We start from the raw sequence: 19,370 nt of genomic DNA on the forward strand, positions 1-19,370 counted from the left end.
ATTTAATTATCAGCTTACTATCTTTCAAACTGACATTAGCTGTGTGTTGCGAGATGCATGTAGGCCTACATGTTTATATGTTACAGTAAAATACATGGAGACTTTAGCAAGGAAGCTAATGTGGTTTGTTAACGGTAGGTTGCATCTCAGGCTGCAGGCCGAGGTGACTGCTGCTTTATGCATACAGATTAACCACGATCAGTGTAGATGGTGAACTAATGACATTCTGGTTACTGCAAAGAGAGGTGGTACAATCATGACGGCAATAAATATTACATACAAAAGTCTTCGTTGGGCCTGTGATTCAGAGCAGAAATGGATGCTGTAGCAGAAAACAAAACAAAACAAAATAGCAACAACAACAACAAAAACAACAACAACAACAACAACAACAACAACAACAACAACAACAACAAAAGACTAGAATGATCAGTGTTTAAAAAATGCCAGGTGACTGCCCCTTTCAATTAAAGAAAGCAAATTATTTCTCAGTGGTCTTCAGCACAGAAACACCCCTCATGACTTTGCAGTACTGATTTCACGGTTTGGAATTGTTGCACCCCTGTAATTAGCTTTACGTATCAATGGCCAGGCAATGGCTGTTAAACACTTTTAATGACAGTCTTGACCAGAACGTCCATCCATCCATCCATCCATCCATTTTCTGCCGCTTATCCTCTAGTAGGGTCGCGGGGGGGCTGGAGCCTATCCCAGCATCCTTTCGGGCGAGAGGCGGGGTACACCCTGGACAGGTCGCCAGTCCATCACAGGGCACACAGAGACAAACAACCATTCACTCTCACAGTCATACCTATGGTCAATTTGGAGTAACCAATTAGCCTAGTCCCCATTTGCATGTCTTTGGACTGCGGGAGGAAGCCGGAGTACCCGGAGAGAACCCACACAAGCACGGGGAGAACATGCAAACTCCACACAGAAAGACCCCGCGTCCGAGCCGGGACTCGAACCCGGAACCTTCTTGCTGTGAGGCGACAGCGCTAACCACTGCACCACCGTGCCGCCTGACCAGAACGTAACACTGAGAAATTTATTTAGTGCAAACTTCACACAATACACTTAGAACAATTTATTTAGTGCAAACTTCACACAATACACTTAGAACAAATGAAAAAAAGAATGTGGGAATGTAAGCAATGCTGGTATGGCTGCTGCCCATTTCACTGTGCTTGACTTTGCTTTATAGTTTGAATGAGTAAGCCTGTAAATCGGCCTGTGCTTTGGACAATATCTCAAGTGGTTAACAGTGATAAGAGCTATAGGCTTAACTGCTCAGGCAGTAAGAAACTCAGTGTACACCGCTCATGCAACATACAGAATACGCTTTTGCCTGGTAAATGTCTGACTTCTAAATGAGCAGAGTAGATATGTGGAAGAGAGATGATCAGATAACCAAAATGGACCATCATATCTCAGCTTACATAGGTGGCAAATAAATACACTTTCAAAGGAGTATTTCAGGAGACATGAATTAATCCCTTCGACCCTCTTTCATTTCCCAGCACTTTGAGACCACATGTTGTCCTGCAAAGTGCTTGCGTATGTGTGTCTCTGCGTGCACACATCTTTGTTTCTGTGTTTGTGTGTGTGTGTGTGTGTGGCCCATTACCGTGTTGCTATTTTAAATGCTATAAAAACCTGCAGAGGAAAATGACTGGGGTTGAATTACTCCAATGAGCACAGCGATCAATCTTTGTTTTTTTACTTCCATCCTCCCACCAAGTTCATTTCACTTTGTTGAAACACGCAGAGAAAACCACATATTGGATAACATAGACCTATTTAGAAAGCAATTTAAGGTACTACACAGATTCTGGGGCCAGTGATGGAGTGTTACCTCTTAATTACACTGTATCACTGTTGCAGTAAAGCTCTCCAATATGACTTGTTGCTGTTACTGATGGTAGCAGGAAATACTGAAAGAGAAGCATCAGATGTAATGATAGGGTTTTTGTTCTCAAGCAAATATTCTCTGAGAGGCCAAATTATAACTTTTTTGAACAAAATACAGAAAACAGGGAAACAGTGTTTTTACACACATTTTCAGAGATAAAAGCTTGTTGATGGTAATCACTATACAACCTCAGCCAAATGTCTTACATGATAATAGAAAAAGACACTTCAGAAGCACCAACTAGCAGAAGATTGTTGTTTATATTATTATTGTTGTTGTTAAGGTTTGGAGGGTAGAGTTGAAAAAAAATCTTGGAAATACAAATTTTAAGATGAGAAGATTTGATACCACTCTTGTGTATGCTAAATATAAATAATAAATAAAGCAGGCAGCTAGCTTAGCTTAACATTAAAACAGGCAACAAGCTAGAAAAAAACAACTAGCCTACCTCTGTCTAAAGGTAACAAAATCCACCTAGCAGCATCTATAAAGCTTAATAATTAACATTTTATATGTTGTCTGTTTAATCCATAAAAAAAAAAAAAAAGTTTGTATTTGACAATCAAACAAGTTTCATTATTGCCACATAGCCACGGTTAGCATCAACAGCTATTTACTTTCCATTCTAGAAGAAAATGTCGCCAAGAGCTGTCTCCAGTGGTGGAAAGCAATGCCAATGTTAACTCTCCATTGCATGTTCTCATCTCGTAAAGTTAGCACGCTAACCAGCGAGCATCTCTCATCACCGTCCAATAGCGAATGACTGTAGCTTTCAATCTGCCGTGCAGACGTACTGCCACTTAGAGTACGATTTATAACCTCTTGTATTATGAAGACAACGATGGCTGAAGCTCATCTTGTTAAGCGACAGTCACCATCACCCACTCCTGGAAAGAAACCACATTCAGCAGCAGGGAAAACTTACAAACAGCCCCTTTGACTAGACACAATAGCTTCCTGGAGTCATTGCTAACATTGACGTTGAGTTTGAAATATGGCTACTTGGAAAGCACGGATTGAACATTTAAGGTCTTGATTAATTAAAATTATTTCTGATTTAAAATTAAGTTTTGTAACCTTTAGACAGAGCCAGACTAGCTGCTTGTTTTCATTGTTTATGTTAAGATGAGCTTCCTTCAGCTGCTGCTGTAGCTTCATATTTACTGTAGTGATACATGAGCATCAGTCTTCTCATCTAACTCTCAGATGGAAAATGAACAAGCGCATTTTCCAAAATGTCAAACTATTATATAATTTTATGAGTGAACTGCATACTCTTACTGTTGGCAGAAAAAGACCACAGATATGCTTCAGCTCAGTGCACTTTATACCTGTTAAATTAGTTACTTTATATGTGCCGAGAATATTTCCACTAATGACCACCCTGTCAGCAGAACTTATTTTGGGCAAATCTAAAATCTCAGCGACTGAGCATACAAGGCAGGTGTATTGTTATGTAAGGGTCTTGCATGGTGCTGCTTTGTAGTTGCCATCAGAAATAATGGAAATCTGCAAAGAGAGATTTTCTTGGAATTTGAAATTCAGGCAGTAGACTGGAAAAATGAAAATATGAGCCAGCATGGTGATCCGTGTGGTGTCACAGTTCACACTCATGTTTATACAACTAATTCCCAGCAGGTGAAAAAGATACTCCTCTATATCCAGGTCATGACTCACCTGCTGTCCACTTGAAGCTTATTTGCACTTATGCTGCTGCTGATGAGGATAAACACACAAACACTTTAGTTACTCTTTTTTTTCCAGATCAATAAGCCATATGAAATCATGTCAGGCATGTTGAAGCAAAAATATAAAGATTCCAGTGGTAACCTGAGTCTGAGCTGTGATCAATCTGTGCAGTCAGTCCTGCTTTTGACTTTGCTAGCGGTTGTTCCTACATGTCAGCTGTGTGTTGGTACATATCCCCCTCACATGGAGCGTTTCCGAAAACGAGGTGATTCAACAGCCTCCCACCAGGAGGAAATACTCTCAATCTGTTTTAGTCCTAACACAGAATTTAATTTTAATTAAATGGTTAATGAGCCATGGGATTAATGCCAATGACTTTTTAAAGCAAACATCTATAAATCATTAAGGCCCCATTTGAAAGGGAGAGCGAGCAGGGCTAACGAGTGTACGTGCCTCCAGCTGCCCATTGCTAGCACCTCTCTCTCTCTCTCTCTCTCTCTCTCTCTCCCTCTCTCTCTAGTACTCTTGGGCCATGTCGGCCTTACATTGGTCAAATCTACAGCACACCGACAGACCGATGTGTGCAGTGAATAAACTTCCTCTTAAACAGTTATGATGAAACATATACATAACCCAGATGTGCTAATTATATAGATTAGCTACTAATGCCTATGGGTGTCCATGTCACATGAGTAAACTGCAAGATCCCATGAAATTGTATCAGCACCAACCTAATGTGATGTGCTCTACTCTGAAAAAACCAACAAAAAACAAAAAAAAAACAGGTTTGTGCAGGGCACTAGACAATGAGTGGTCACTGCTCATTTCATTGGATCTATAAGGGCTCAAAACCTATATCTTTAAAACTGCATGTGTTTCCTTTTTTTTCATAACACCAACGTACTGTGATTTGCTTTACTGTCAAACTATTTCTTTTTTATTTTCCAGGATATTCAGGTTATTATTAAGATGATATGCTTTGGTTATTTATAAGTCATTTATTTGGCTGTACTGGACAGTCACATCCAGGCAAAGGAGCACATTTTACTCTGAAGTATTCAATGCTATGCAAAAAAATAAGTGAGGGTTGACACTGACTATGAGAGGTTAACTAAGCCGGCATTAGCACTGATGGCAATAAAAGTCTTTCAATGAGGTTGTTGTGTTTGGCTCTTTGTTTTTCTCACTGGTTTGAAGTGAGCGGCGCAGCGCTTACATCGCCCAATCACAGTTTGGCACCATTTCAATGAAAATGTGATTACAGATTTTGCACTGTTTGCTTATGTTGCCAGGCAACTGATCAAAACTGATCAAACCACACCCATCATGTCAATAAAGCAGATGTTTTTGTGTTTTTAAATGAATAGCAACTGTTTTTTTTTTCTGGACTGAAAGTTTCATTGTTCAAAAGCCTGTTTATTTTTCGTTATAGAAAAATTCTTAATATTTGAAACCGACTCTTCAGGGGCTTTAAACACTATTTCAGGGGGCTTCACAGTTGTGGAGATGCCTCAAGTCAGTCAAAAACCCAAACTCGCATCCTATAATACAATATGAAGGGTCATTCAAAAGTATCAGATATAAGCGTTGAGTCAAGGCGTGCAGTGTGAACCGAGCCTTTTATGTCTGTGATATTAAATCTTCTATTCACTGGCAGCTGCCTAAATTGATGAGTTTGGAAATGTTTCCAGCCAACTGTGAATGTTCACATCATCCCTGGATGAGAGAGTGGCAACAGCTCAAACCTTGGTGTCTTTGTGTCCTCTTATCACACACTGGATGGATTCACACTTGCAATAGATTTACTACGGAGTACTTCTCACTGAGGTGATTCTCAATTTCTTTCACGAGACTATAAAACAATATCAAAGTTATGACAAACTGAATTGCAAATGAAGTGTCAACAAAACAGGTTTTGGTTGTTGTCAATGTCGTGTTCAGTCACAAACCGGCAGTTAACATTTGTCTTTTTATCAACCGCAACTACATTCTTTCCCTAACCTTCACCTTTTAGTGGTAAAACCCCAGTTACCATATTTATTTATCATGGCCACAATCTTTCCTTAATCTTAACCAATGTAATCTTGGGCTTTGCAGAATCATCAATAATTGATTTTCTCCAAATGTATGTGTAATGCAAGTTTTATCTGCCATATCTTTTATAAGTTTTCCATAAACACCATTCGCATTCACCAATATAATTGGTATTAGCCACCTGTCTCCCTTTGTGGAGGTCTCCTTTAATGCATCCAAATGACTTCTTTTAGTTACGCCAAGCTGGAGGTGAGCAACTTTTGAATCCTAACTATTTAATTTGACAAAGCCGGTAACTGAGGACCCAACTGGCCACCTGTAGATGATTTATTTGACTTTCCCCTCCACTCCAACGTCTATTATATTATGAAAAAAGAGAATTGGATGTAAAATCCCCAGTGGCCTGTGCTAAATTTACCTTAAACCAAATCACTAAAGCCTACTGGTGCTTGACAGTCTGGGCAGGTGTGCAGACTCCTCAGCAATATCCAAGGGAGACCCGCTAGCACTGCTCACCCTTTATGCATTCTTATTTATTAATCTGACTCACTCTCTCCTCTGCTGAGGGCTCGATCTGCTGAAAGTCAAACAATGCACTGCCAAAATGCCCTCTTCTTCTTCTTCTTCTTCTTCTTCTTCTTCCGCTTTCTTTTTTTCCTATCTGCTATCTGCCTCCGGTACTGAGAAATAAGATGTGAGCTTGGAGCTGGATTGCTTGGAAAGGAGCTATTCAGGTTATTAGTTGACTTTGGTTGCTCTGAAAAAAACTGATGCCACTTCTCTAATGACACAACACAGCTGCTTCTATAAGCATAGATTTCAAATACATCCATGGACTTCAAGGCTTAAAAAAAAAAAAAAAAACTCAGTGTTGCCAAGGTGCCTGTTGTTGACATTGACACACAACACAATCACTGTGTGAGCACTCTTACCAACCGTGCTGTCTACTGAAGTGTTAACTGTCCTGACACTGCTGGTTTCACGATGTGTCTTGACATGTCTTCCTGCGAGTCACCACCCCAACGCATATTTTTCTGTTAAATAAATGAAAAGCCTGAGCAGGGAATAAACACAGAGTCTAAATAGGAGCTGACAGCACCACCGGTTTTGGAGACGGAAGCTTCACTGGAGTTTGTTTTTCTTTTTTTTTTTTTTTATATATTATTTATTTATTTATTTATTTTCTCTTTTTTTTTTTTGCTGACAATTGCAGGCAGAGAAGGCGACAGATAAGAGATCTGGTTTTTTGGTGTCACAGCGTTCCTGTCTAGCACTGCAAGAGTCAGTAGAAGGCCTCGTCCCTTGAGGTTAAAGAATGCTTATTAAATGGCAGCACAAAGACAGCAAGCCACTCATGCGGACAGGGCATCTCCAGCATGAAGAAGGTGAAGGGGTTTAAGAGCAGAGATGGATGCTTTAAATAATAATGATGTCCTTTTTGGGGTGGAGGTTATTGTTGTTTTTTTGTGCTACAGTATGTGTGTTTGATCAGGCATAATGGCACCTTTCCAAGAGAATAGTCTGCATTACTATTTATTATTTCTTTATTTTCTTTATTATGCATTTTTTGGGCAACATCTCTCAGCTGATATGGTAGAAACAACTATGTACTGTATACTCTGAGGGCCTTTTGTCTTCCTGCACTATGGATGCTGGTGAGAAGACACACATAAGAAACAGCACGCTGCGCCTGTGGAACAGATGGGGTTTTTAGCTCTGATTTTACATCTAAAAGACAAAACCACAGCGCTGTGGTTTCACTCAGCTGTCAAAAACTGAGTGGCACCGCATTACATGGATGATTACCAATAATTCCCTTGCCGGGAGTCAACTGAAAAGCAGACAACGATGTAATTACAGTCCCCTTTGGCAAACTGCTTTGTCATACAACAGAATAATGATATGCTCTTTTGACACCAAACCAGTGTCTCCGGATCGCTCGGTAATGGCCCTGTAAATCAAAAATGCTACTTTTATAGAATCGCACCTGGAGTCCGGACATATGAGACAGTCAGGGAGTCCTGAAAATCAAAGGAGTATAAAATAATGCTTCCGCTCCGAGGCTATGGAGCTTGTAATATGAACTATGAGATCTGTGACAGCTGTAGTGTAGTGGAGTAGGTCAGACAAAAATACACTTAATACTGTGAAATGTTACACAGCTGCTGTATAGTCTTTAATTACGATACAGTCCACCTTAACAAGAGGCAATTAGTAAGACTTCCAATGCCCCACATAGCATAAAATTACCATAATATATCTGTGGGGGGCTGACAGGGATGTTGATGAGGATCAAATGACTCAGATGTTCTTTTGACTCTCATCACTTCTGTCTGAGTGCTGTGGAAGATCTACCCACTGCCGGGAATTTGTAAGCCTGTCCCAGACTGTGCAAGACTTTTATTTCTGCCCAGCGCACAATTGCATTCAGCTCAAACACCTGTGCCTCACAATCTAATCGTGCCACAAAACAAACTTTGGATTTTACGTGTGTAATCCACAGCGTCCACTTTAAAGAAAAAAAAAATGGCTGGTAAATGTCGGTACAGTCTGTTGCCGGGTTTCTATTGCAGTTTTGCAGAGTGAATAAGTTGCAATGTTGTAAAGTTTTTTTACAAAAGGGAATGTGCTACGTAACCGGCAAGTTTAGTATAGCTTTACTTTCTCTTTATGTATCAGATGTGCAGAAGAGATACTGCAACAATTCTTTTTTTTTTCCTTTACAATTGGAAGGAAAGTTGTGCTCTTGCAGTGTCTGACGCCTTGCAATAAAGCAACAAAAGACAATCCAGGAAGTGTGGCCTTTGTCCAGCAGGCAACACAAACACAGAGTTTGACCCACCGTGCATGAAGGTCTGTCACTTCAGTGATCATCTCTAACACGACATTGAGGTGACTTCAGATGAAATGTACCAGAAAAAGTGTCATCGTGGCAGAGCACCTCATGCTATTATTCTATTGAAGATCATAAATTCATGAATGGTTGAAGGTGGGGTGACTCTTTTGAATGTGTTAGCTCACTAAATCCCAGGTCACCTCACAAGTTGTCTCATAGCTCTGTTTTGACTCCAACCCACTATCTGGATAAAACTGAGGCAAACCTAAATTCTAAATATCTAACTTTAACAACACACACCAACAGTGCGCAGCACTAGTCAGGTGTGTTGACTGAAAATTTATTGAGTGGAAAGTTGCAAACGTGGACATTGAAGTCCACCAAAAACAAGCACTTAACAGTGTCTGCTGTCTGATTTCTGCCACAAGCTATAGAGCAAGCTATGGGTGCTACTGGCCAAAGAATATAGCAGCCAGTACAGAGTTCAAGGATGAGGAGCACAAACACCTGAGGCAAGCTTTGAAGGTCTTGTGGCTAAATCTGGACTGCACTTTCTCAACAAGGTCTGACAAGCTGCAAAGTTAGAAACACTTGAGCAGGCTGGTTATGTTCATTCTTCTTTCAGAGCTGTTCAACTGAAATGCAGAATCCATATGGGATGTGCGTAGACAACATACCAGATTCTGCAAATAACATGTAAACTTGCACTAGACAATTTATTTATAATTGTCATGGCTCAGGCTGTGAGTTAGTTTTTTCTCTCTTCTCTTATGTTTCCCTTGTGTCTTCCCTGTTCTCCCTTGTGTCTCTCTGTTTGTCTGTGTGTGTGTGTGTGCGTGTGTGTGTGTGTGTGTGTGTGTGTGTGTGTGCGTGTGGTAGGCGTGGCTACCTCTCCGGGGCTGCTGGCAGTCCTGCACACCTGACACCAGATTGTTCAGCCTGCCTCACTGCTTGAGCTAGACCAGAGCTGCAGCCCACACTGCTTCACTCCTCACCTGCCAGATTACACCTCAGACCTCAGTCTTCAGCCGGGCGCCATCTCACCTCTCTCCTAACAGCCAGCCTGCCTCCACCCTCGCCCTTCACCCTTCACCTTCACCTTCAACCCCCATTTTTCCTAATAAGTACCTAGCCAACACTCTGCCCGGGTTTAGTGCCTGCATCTTGGTCTAAATATTACGTATACCGTCACAATAATGGATCAAATAACACAATGTGAAAAGGGTCATTCATGTCTCTGCTGTTCCCCTCAGCTCGAGGGTTTCAGTGTCTTTTAGCTCATTGTGCGTGTGTGGCTTTTATCACCTGCCACGTCACTGTTTTGCTTTAGCCTGAGCATCTCGTCTCATTTCTAGGCAGCTGATCAAGTAGCTAGAAACCCGTGTTGTGGCTATTTGATGAATGATTAATGCTAATGTTGCAGTATCTGCTGAATGTGTACAGAGAGAACTGTTTACTAACATGTTTCCTCAAGAGATGATGTGTCAGTGTTGTGTTTGCAACTTGTTGTGCTAAAAAAAAAAAAAAAAAAAAAAAAAAAATGAATGCAGGGTTAAACATTTTGTTTTGGAACTTTTGCCTTTATTGTTGAGCGCAGTCAAAGAAGGTGACAGGGAATGAGAGAGGAGAGACGAGGTCGGACATGCAACAGTGGTCACCGGTCAGACTCAAACCAGGGGCACAGCAATTACACAGTCTGTGTTATAAACCCCCACGGCTACTCAGAGACACACACCTCTGAAGAGAGAAGTGTTTGGACAGAGAAAACCAATGATTTGAACGACCTTTATTTATGTCAGGCTGGAAAAAAAGAATCCCTGAACACAGTGGTACGACAACCCACGGCACCGTCAGAACATCTTTACTCCTGTAGCTCGACATCAATTCACACCTTTCTCCCAAGACTTTAATGACTCTCACATAAGCATATGTCTTTACAGTATGGATTTTCCAACCCTGAGGGAATCTAAACCTTTCAGTCGCACTGATGATGCCTCTCGGATTGGATATTGAGTATTGTGTGTCTTCCATGTCAGCCGTTGGACCTGTCGTCTGAAAATACTCACACATGCTTCAAGTTGTATCACTTGAAAGAGTCTAGCAGGGAAGATTTTTATTATCGCAGGCATTTAGTTTATCCTCCGTTACATGCTATTTTTCTTATTGTCTTGTTTTGATAAAACGTGTATCTTTGTTCTCTGAACTGGAGAAAAGCCAAACATGCAAATGCTGTGTTGTTTCGGGGTGACACGACGCTGTTTATTGGATTGTCTTTCCTTCTGTCTTCTACTTATTATCATCATCATTACCGTCTCGTCATCAGAAATGACCTAACCCAATAAAGTTTATGTGTTGTCATTACAATTCACATGCTGTCATGTTTTGCAAAGCACAAAATTAGTCAGTGCCGGAGCTCTCTCGCCCTGCGCTCCCTGGCTCTGATTGTAAAGTGGGAGGGTTCATGAGCTGTCTTTCTTCCCCTCTTTCTCTCCCTGTCTGCCTCCCTCACAGCGTGGACAGCGGCGGCAGAATTGTTCACCAAGGTGCCATCTATTGTGTTGAGATAATTGCCCATGAGTAGAAGCTCATCAAGAGGAGAAATTGAAATTATTTCCTCGTACTCAGGGACGGTGAACCGTGGAGTATAAAAGATGATGAATCTCTATATTTCCATGGGGATCTGCATATGACTGAGGTAGACTTGATTAGGTTGAACGGCAACAAAATTACACACGAGAAATTCTTCCTGTGTGCCTCTTCCTGCCGCAGCCGCGTATACTTTTGCTTCTGTTGTATTTTTTCCGCCATCCAAAGAGTTAAAGGTTGAGTTATGTTGCTTGTGCAGCGCAAACAGACACAGATTAGTTTGCTCCCATCAATCATGACGACTCACGACGCTTCTTCCCACAAACATGCCGCGTATTTTTTCGCTGCCGGTGGATTCAATTTTCCAAACACAAAATTAAACATCTTGTAAATTATGTTTATTGTCCTGTGTATTTCCCTCCTGCAATCAAATGCCAGCAGTCATTGCTCATGTGCTAATTGAAGTTGTTTTTTTTCTGTTATGTAAATTTCTCGAATGCTTAATTGGGGTATATATCACAGTTAGCATGCATTATTCTTGTGGCTTATTCTACCCTCAATGTAAAGACAATGTTTGTACTGCGGGCTTGTTCTGATGTAGGTTTGCTGTTGGGCACATTATGTAGATTCCTTCTGATGAAGAGAAAAAGAAAAACCCCCTCCTCCTCCTTAGGCCACACACACACACATACATACATACTGTATATATAGACATATGCCTTCATGATTTCTTTTGCATAATGATACAACAGGACTTACAGGAGACAATCTCACTGATTTCTTAAATGAAAACAAGGTAGTAACTTTGACTTATGTTTTTATATTAACAAGAACCCACAGAGAATTATCACCCAACTGTAGTAATGAGATGTTCACATTGTTTTTTTCCCACTTTTGTACCAGATGGGGTTAGGGTTAGTATTAGTTAGTATTTTGAGTTTTCCAGTATTTGTTTTTTTTAAATTTGATTTTGCACACCTTGCAGGGTACAGGAGTGCAGAGCACGCTAGCATTATATGCTACGGTATCAATCAAAAAATTTTCTTTTTTGCTTAGGAAGATTCCTAACTGAGTGAAATTACCCACAATGATCTAAGTGGTAGCCATGATAAGAGCTGGTTGGATTCTCTAATTGATAAGGAGCTTCAGTGCTTCCTATCTTATCTCCTTTAGGATACACTGGACCTTCCTCTGTGAAAGTTGTAGTTTTATCACAGCAGAACCAACTCAACAACAGAGCAGCTCACATGATCCAAAACCTGTGGAAATCCTTGTATAATAGGATGAGCTCCAAATCCATGTACTAAAAAAAGAAATATATAATATTCTGGCCCCTAAAAGGTTCCTTATTTTAATTGAATCATTATCTTCATGACTAAACTCTTTCTACTCATATATTTCTTTCATATTACAATGTAGTATTTCATATTATCATATATATCTCAACGTTTCAATGTTTGTTTTGTTTTTGAGGTTAGGAAAAGAGTACTTATCATCCATGTGTTGGATAAAGTTGGTTTAAAAAAAAGCACTTGTATCCTCTCCGCACTGTGTTTGTCTTTTCTTAAGTCCTTATGAATTCTCTTTCACATATTTCCTTGACTTCATGATGTTTTCCATCGAGGTCAAGGAGAAATGGTTATGAAAGGAGGTTTGCATAACTTAAAAAGCAGCAGCAAATTTTCCGAAGTCACAGGAGGCAGGAATCAGGATCAGGCTAACAAGGTAACAGACTAATATTAGACTAATCTGACTGGTACGTGATGGAATCGGCGAGCCCCACAGCTCCAAAGCAGTCTCTTTGGCTTTCTGCAGTGTATCAATAAAAGTCGATTTGAGTATATGGGTTTGTACAGGTTTGTAGTACTGAATAGTCTCAGCAGCAACTGCATACAGCTACGGTAAGCCCCAAGGGGAAAACTCAGTGAGTCACATACCTGCACTGCTTAAAGCTAAACTTTGTTACACAGTGCTCAGTTGAGTTTGTAACACTATTTAAGGTTGTAATGCTTTCATTTCATATGACTGGCAGCTAGTTTGGTAATAATATAAAAGGCGTGTAGGTGGGAGAAGGTGAAAGCTTCAGTGTCAGAGTGCGGGCATACAGCTATTTCCAAAGTTAACCGATAACTAGCTGGTGATAATGGAGCACTTAGCAGTTAAAGCCACTCTCAGGAGTGGGTGGAGACCAAACACAGAGCTAATGATAATATCGGTGTTGTCTTTACAGCTTGTTTCAGTTGCCAAAAAGAAAAAAAAAACTATAGACCATAATATAGGCTTTAATCACAGGAAATATTTAACATGTGACAGTAGAATGCAGGTACAAAAAAGGATGAATGATGGCTCAATTTCATGTAGCTGCTTCAGTGTTAAGGTCTTGGTATTGTTCCTGCTCCCTCCCTCTGACACTGTCATAGGTTGGGACACTTGAATAAGAGCCACTGCTAGTTTTATTAGCAACACTTGCATTTTTCTTACTGTGTCAATTCAAAATGTCTGCTGGGGAAAAAATCTATATTTAATCCTTGTTTATTGGTTTTTGAATAGCTACTTTCTTTTGCCAAACAACATGATGCTACAGACTCCAAACTTGAGATAATACGGGATGTTGGACATCTTGTCTTTCAGCAGGTATTTAGTGCAACCGGCTGTTTGATGTTTATATATATGGAATCAGCATTTAGTAGCACATTTCAACCATCATCCAGGGGAGAAATCTTGACTCCAGGAGCCTAAAGGTAGGGTTAGTAAGATAGGTTGTGTTTAAAGGCTGTAACTCTCTCCTCTTCCTGACAGGACGCTGATTACAACACTTCACATACAGAACAAAAATAAGTGAGAATATGTGAGGGTGTGCTTTGAGTTGCTCTCTCAAGGACACAATGGTAAGTAGTGATTTAGGAGGCAAGAGTTTACTGATACACGTACCACTCTGAAGCCTCTGATTCCTGAATGTGTTGCTGAGTCAAACATATTTTTGATGTAAATAAAATTGAAAGTCACGTAACAGTTGAGAGCTTTCTTTTTTCTTTTCTTTATTTTTTTTGCTGTTGTCATATCAGCCACTGATTCTTTCACTCACTCTGAGGCAAAGAGGCTTGATCTTATAGTAAATATTATATAATAGTATGTATTACAGGCTACACTCTAATAGTGCATAAAAACCTCCCATTTGAAGGAGGAAATCACAAGCTGTCAACTGAAGACAAAACTAAGGTCCTGCAATGTTTTATTACAGTGGACTTGAGTTCAGACATCAGTTCATAACCTCATCATTTCAAACCCAGTACTTAAAAATGACAGATCACAGACAGATTACTGTGTGGTGTATTTCAATGATAACACTTGAGAGGCCAGTTTTTCCCTTGTAATTTAGCAGAACACTATATCTGAATGAATATTCCATTTGTTGTTACACCAAAGCAACAGCAAGAAACATTTTTCAATACAAATTAAAAAGCATGTCTAATGGTAATAAAGCATAAGTACAGCGCAGGTATTTTATTTTGTAGTTCAGGGTCTCACTTTCTAAAGACAGATACACATGAAGAATACAGAAATACAAATGTTTCATACCCCAAGCGTTTTTGTTGTAAGAACTGTATATCAGTAACTCCAGTGTGCATTAAATTTATAATCCTCATAATACCCACTTTTTTATGTGCTTTGTGGCTGGCATTTATTTTCCTAAAGCCATTACTGTTAGGGTTCCCAGAAAAACAGGATGGAGGGTCCAAAAGTAGACAGACAGGTGAGCAGGTAGATGAGGGGAAGTCCAACATTTACAAGCAGGCAGAGTCCAAAACGGCAGGAATCAAAAGAAAAACCAAAAACCAGGACACCAGGTTACACAGGAACTAAACCGCAAATGACAAAGCAAATCTGAAGAACAGATATCCTTTGTGATAAACAAGGTCCAAACAAACAACAAAACAGGGAACCAAGATAACAGGAGACAAAAAAAAAAACGAGAAAAGGTTGAGACACCAGCAAACTGACACAGAATGAGGGGAACACAGAGACTTGAATACACACCAGGGGAGGAGCAGGTAACGAGACACAGGTGCGACTAATTGGGGCGGGGCAGACAATTACAAAGAGGGGGAAAAACACTTGGGCAGGAAGTAAAATAAACCAAAAACACAACAGGTTAGATATTTCAAAATAAAACAGAAAATAACAAACATGAATCCAAACAAAAGATCTCGGGGGCAGATCATGATAATGATTTTGATTTACATTTGTCACATCTCCGTATAGTAGCTTGAATTGTCAGTAGTGGAGTCTGCCATTCCCACGCTGGATTTGTATGTGTGCACAGGGGCTCTACAGGAAACGATACATGCACGTACTTGACCGAATTTTGTAGACAACACCTGGTGAATGCACACAATGCATATTATTTGTGTGTGTGCCCATATGTCACGTAATGATGAGATCAGGAAGAGATCAACAGCCAGTCTGGACATTTTGACCATAAACATTGTTGCTACAAATGCAACTGCAGTGATTTTTAAAGAGAATATGATTTTCAGATACATGATTTACAATTTGTCTTCTGATGTATTTCTGACAGAATTGCTGCTAGAAGTGCGTTTTGTGTCCCTAGTGATCGATAAACATATCAATTCAAACACAACTATGGGACTAGTGTTATTAGAGATATCTTTAACCAGAACTGACATCTTAAGAATGATAAGTTATTATGATATCAGCAATAGTTCTATTTCATAAATCTGCAGAGTATCTCATGGAGCTACAGTGGATGCTTCAAGACAACTAGTCCTTCTTCAGAGACTCGGGACTCAGGTTCGTCTTCTCTCTGCCCTGGTATCTCAGTGGGAACTATATTTAAAAAGCTTAAAATCACCTCCCCGGCCATTTGAAATATGGCATTTGTGGATGACATCTCCGGAACCTGAGCACCTCTTCACCCAAGGGCATATCCCTGTGTGAGGGTGAAGCAAGCCACGTGGCTGAGAAATGAGTTGGCACGGCCAGTCCTGCTGACTGCTCAGGATTTCACCAGAGCTCTTTGAACAACTGGTGTCGCATTACTTCTCGTTAATTTTGCTTTTGTAGCCCGCTTAATATGCTATTGACTGCAATAGTGAAGAGATTAATGTGTTGTTAAATTATGTTGGCTCATGGCGCTGTCCTGTGTTTAGATATACTGCCTCGTCAGCTGCTCCGAGGATTATTTTCCTATGTACAGAAGCTCATAGGACTCTAGCAGGGCACATTCAGCAATCAGATCTATAGACTCAGACGGGCAATCCTCTGCCAAGCAAGATGTGAGGGAGTCATTACTAGATAATGCAGCAAACACATCATCCTTAAAGTCTGCTTTTATTATTATTATTATTATTATTATTATTATTATTATTATTATTATTATTATTATTATTTATTTTATTTTTTTTTAGAAAGGAATAAAATAGCAGTAGCAACAGTCAGCATCAAAACAACACTCATTCATTATTATTATCATTATTATAATATATAGAAAATCAAAATTAAGTAGCATAATGTAACTGCAGTGGCTGCAAGTGATATTTATTGTTTAGTATCTGGCATTTAGCAAAAATGCTAAGCTAACAAAGTCAGCAAACTATTTAAAGTAAGTTAACATTAGCTAACATTAGACACTATAAGCGTCTGGTTATACCACATCGACTCTAGTAGTAAAAACCCCTGAGTGTATTAAATTCATTTTATAGCCTGTCAACTCAGCTATTCATTTGCAAGAGGAACAATGAGCTATTTCTTCTCTCAAAAGTTATACGGTCTCACCTTAACTGCAAAGTCAAGCTACTGTAGGGCAGGGAAAAGAAATATCTGACCAGCCTTCAGGAGCTTTCCTCACACAAGTCAAGATGCACTGCAGCCAGACTCGCTGTCATCCAAACCTTCTGTTGTAATCCTCTGCACTTGACAAGACCTAAGAGATACTGACGGCACACACTGTACAAGCACACAAGATACTTCACAGATTTAGTCACAACATGATACCCACAAGAGGCTGTGCTGTGTAAAACTAGACAGGAAAATCTAGATTTAGTAAGTGAGTGGGCTTTTGGGTTGCCTTATTTTGATCAACAAAGTTAAAAACTGCTTTGGTGTCTTTACTGCCGGCTCCCTTGGCCAGACTTTAAGCACAAACTATTAGTTTGCCAATGCAAATTAGAAGCCCTGTTCATTTCCAGTAATCCCTTTTCATTTCTGCATTGAGCTTTGCAGGTGTGTGTTTTCCCGAACACAGAGATGTTGTGATTATGATAGGATTTGACTGGTGTGATGCCAAATCTAAGGTGTGTTTTTTTTGTTGTTGTTTTGCACTGTACCAAGGCCATTCACAGATAAATCAGAGTGAAGATTCACAGTGTGGTTTAGCCTTTTCTCTCATGCCCCCCCCCCCTCACTCTCTTTCTTTTTAATATAAAAGGCTCCTAGAACATTTCTTCCCTCTAATGCTCTTTCTTTAGGGGCCATCACCTACATAGGCTTCACACTGCAAGACAGAGAAGTGACACAACAAAAACTGAGAACAAAACTGCTGCTGTGCAATACTACTGGCTTGATTTGAAATGACTGGTGATAAACAAGAAAGGACAACATACTGTATGAAAGAAGAAAAACAAAGCACTAAAGCTTCTCCTAGGCCCTGCTCTTTGTATACATTCAAGGCTAATAATGGAAGTTAGCTCAAAATATTTTTATCACACTTCAAATACAAGTGAAAGATTAATTTCTAGCCGTGATAGGAGTGTATAATGGCAATGTTGGTCCTCCTGAAATATCTCAGCCATCCCTGGATGGATTGGTGTAACGTTTTGTACAGACATTCATGGTTGCATGATGAATCATTATGACTTTGGGGATCCATTATGACTGCAGACATTTAGCAGACTGGACGATACTGGAATAACTTTGGTGATCCTCTAACTTTTCCAGTAAGTCAAATTTGAATTTCTCCAATTCTTTGGCTCATGACCAAATACCTGCTTTACCTTCACACTGAACTAACATAGTCGACATGGTACCATTATACCTGCTTAAAGGAGCTGTTGATAAATTTTGTTATTGCTACATAGCCAGCATTAGCATTAACAACTGTTTACTTACGAGTCTAGAAAAAACATTGCAAGTCCAGCATCAATCTGCATTCCTTTACTCACCAATGGAAAACAACATCAATGTTAACTCTTGTCTCTATCATGTTTTTTTTTCCTACTGAAGTTAGCACGCTAACCAGCTAGCCCACTTTCTGATAGCAACTCACTCTAGCCTCCAATCTTACCTGAAAACATAGTGCTGCTCAGAGGGTGTATTTTAACCTCTTAAAACTTACAAATAGCCCCTTTAAAATGAGCATGCTAGCATTGTCACTGTGAGCATGTTGTCAAACTGATCTTAGCTTTTAGTTCAACGCAGTCTCACAGAGCTGCTATCATGGCTGTAGATTTTTGTTTAATCTTGGCTGACGTTATCTCAGATAACAGTAGATGTACATGAGTAGAGATTAAAAACTTATACACACTCATGATTGGCTGACACGGTGACATTAGCTTTACGGTCCATTCAAAGCTTCAGGAAATCTTAATAATATAATAAATATTCTAATATGGAATCAAACTTGACTACTGAAACTGACAAAACCCCATAAATGTCAGATTAAAGAGTCTTTAAAAAGAGAGGTGCAATTGCGGGACCAATTTCCTGTCATCTTAGTTGGAAGACTAGTGGCAGTGAAACATAATTTGTAACAAGAGACGGGGTTCATCTGGCCCCGAGTGTGACGGACAATCATTCTAATAATGTGCCACTTGATGGAAAAAGAAACAAGACAAAAAAAAAACACGGTGAGTGATAGGTCTAGATTACTGTTTTGTATTTTACAATATGAAAAATGGAAAGTCACCACTTATGAAGCAAAGGTAAAAGGTAATGTTTTTTTTCATGAAGATATTTAAAAGTACAAACGCATCAGATTTATTTTTGATGAACTTTGAGTTTTTGAATTGTTGGTATATAATAATCTGTAAATAGGCAGCATTTGTGAGATAAAGATGACAAAATGGTCTGTGGAATGGTTAAATATGTTTGCCCAGTCCTTTAGGAAAAGTGTCAACATTGCTTACTGACTAAAAACTGTATTACCCACATTAGAGATAAATGTATCGCAACAGCAGATTCAGATCTACTCTCTGCCTGTTTCATAAACAACGGGTTTAATTGTGCCTCTCTCCTGCTCATGCAGGCTCGTAGCACTTTCCTCACTGGCTGTAAAACTGTACCATACAGCACGCA

The sequence above is a fragment of the Seriola dumerili genome, unplaced genomic scaffold, assembly GCF_002260705.1.
Source record: "Seriola dumerili isolate Sdu_G_001 unplaced genomic scaffold, Sdu_1.0 BDQW01000003.1, whole genome shotgun sequence".
In the NCBI taxonomy this organism is placed as follows: domain Eukaryota; kingdom Metazoa; phylum Chordata; class Actinopteri; order Carangiformes; family Carangidae; genus Seriola; species Seriola dumerili.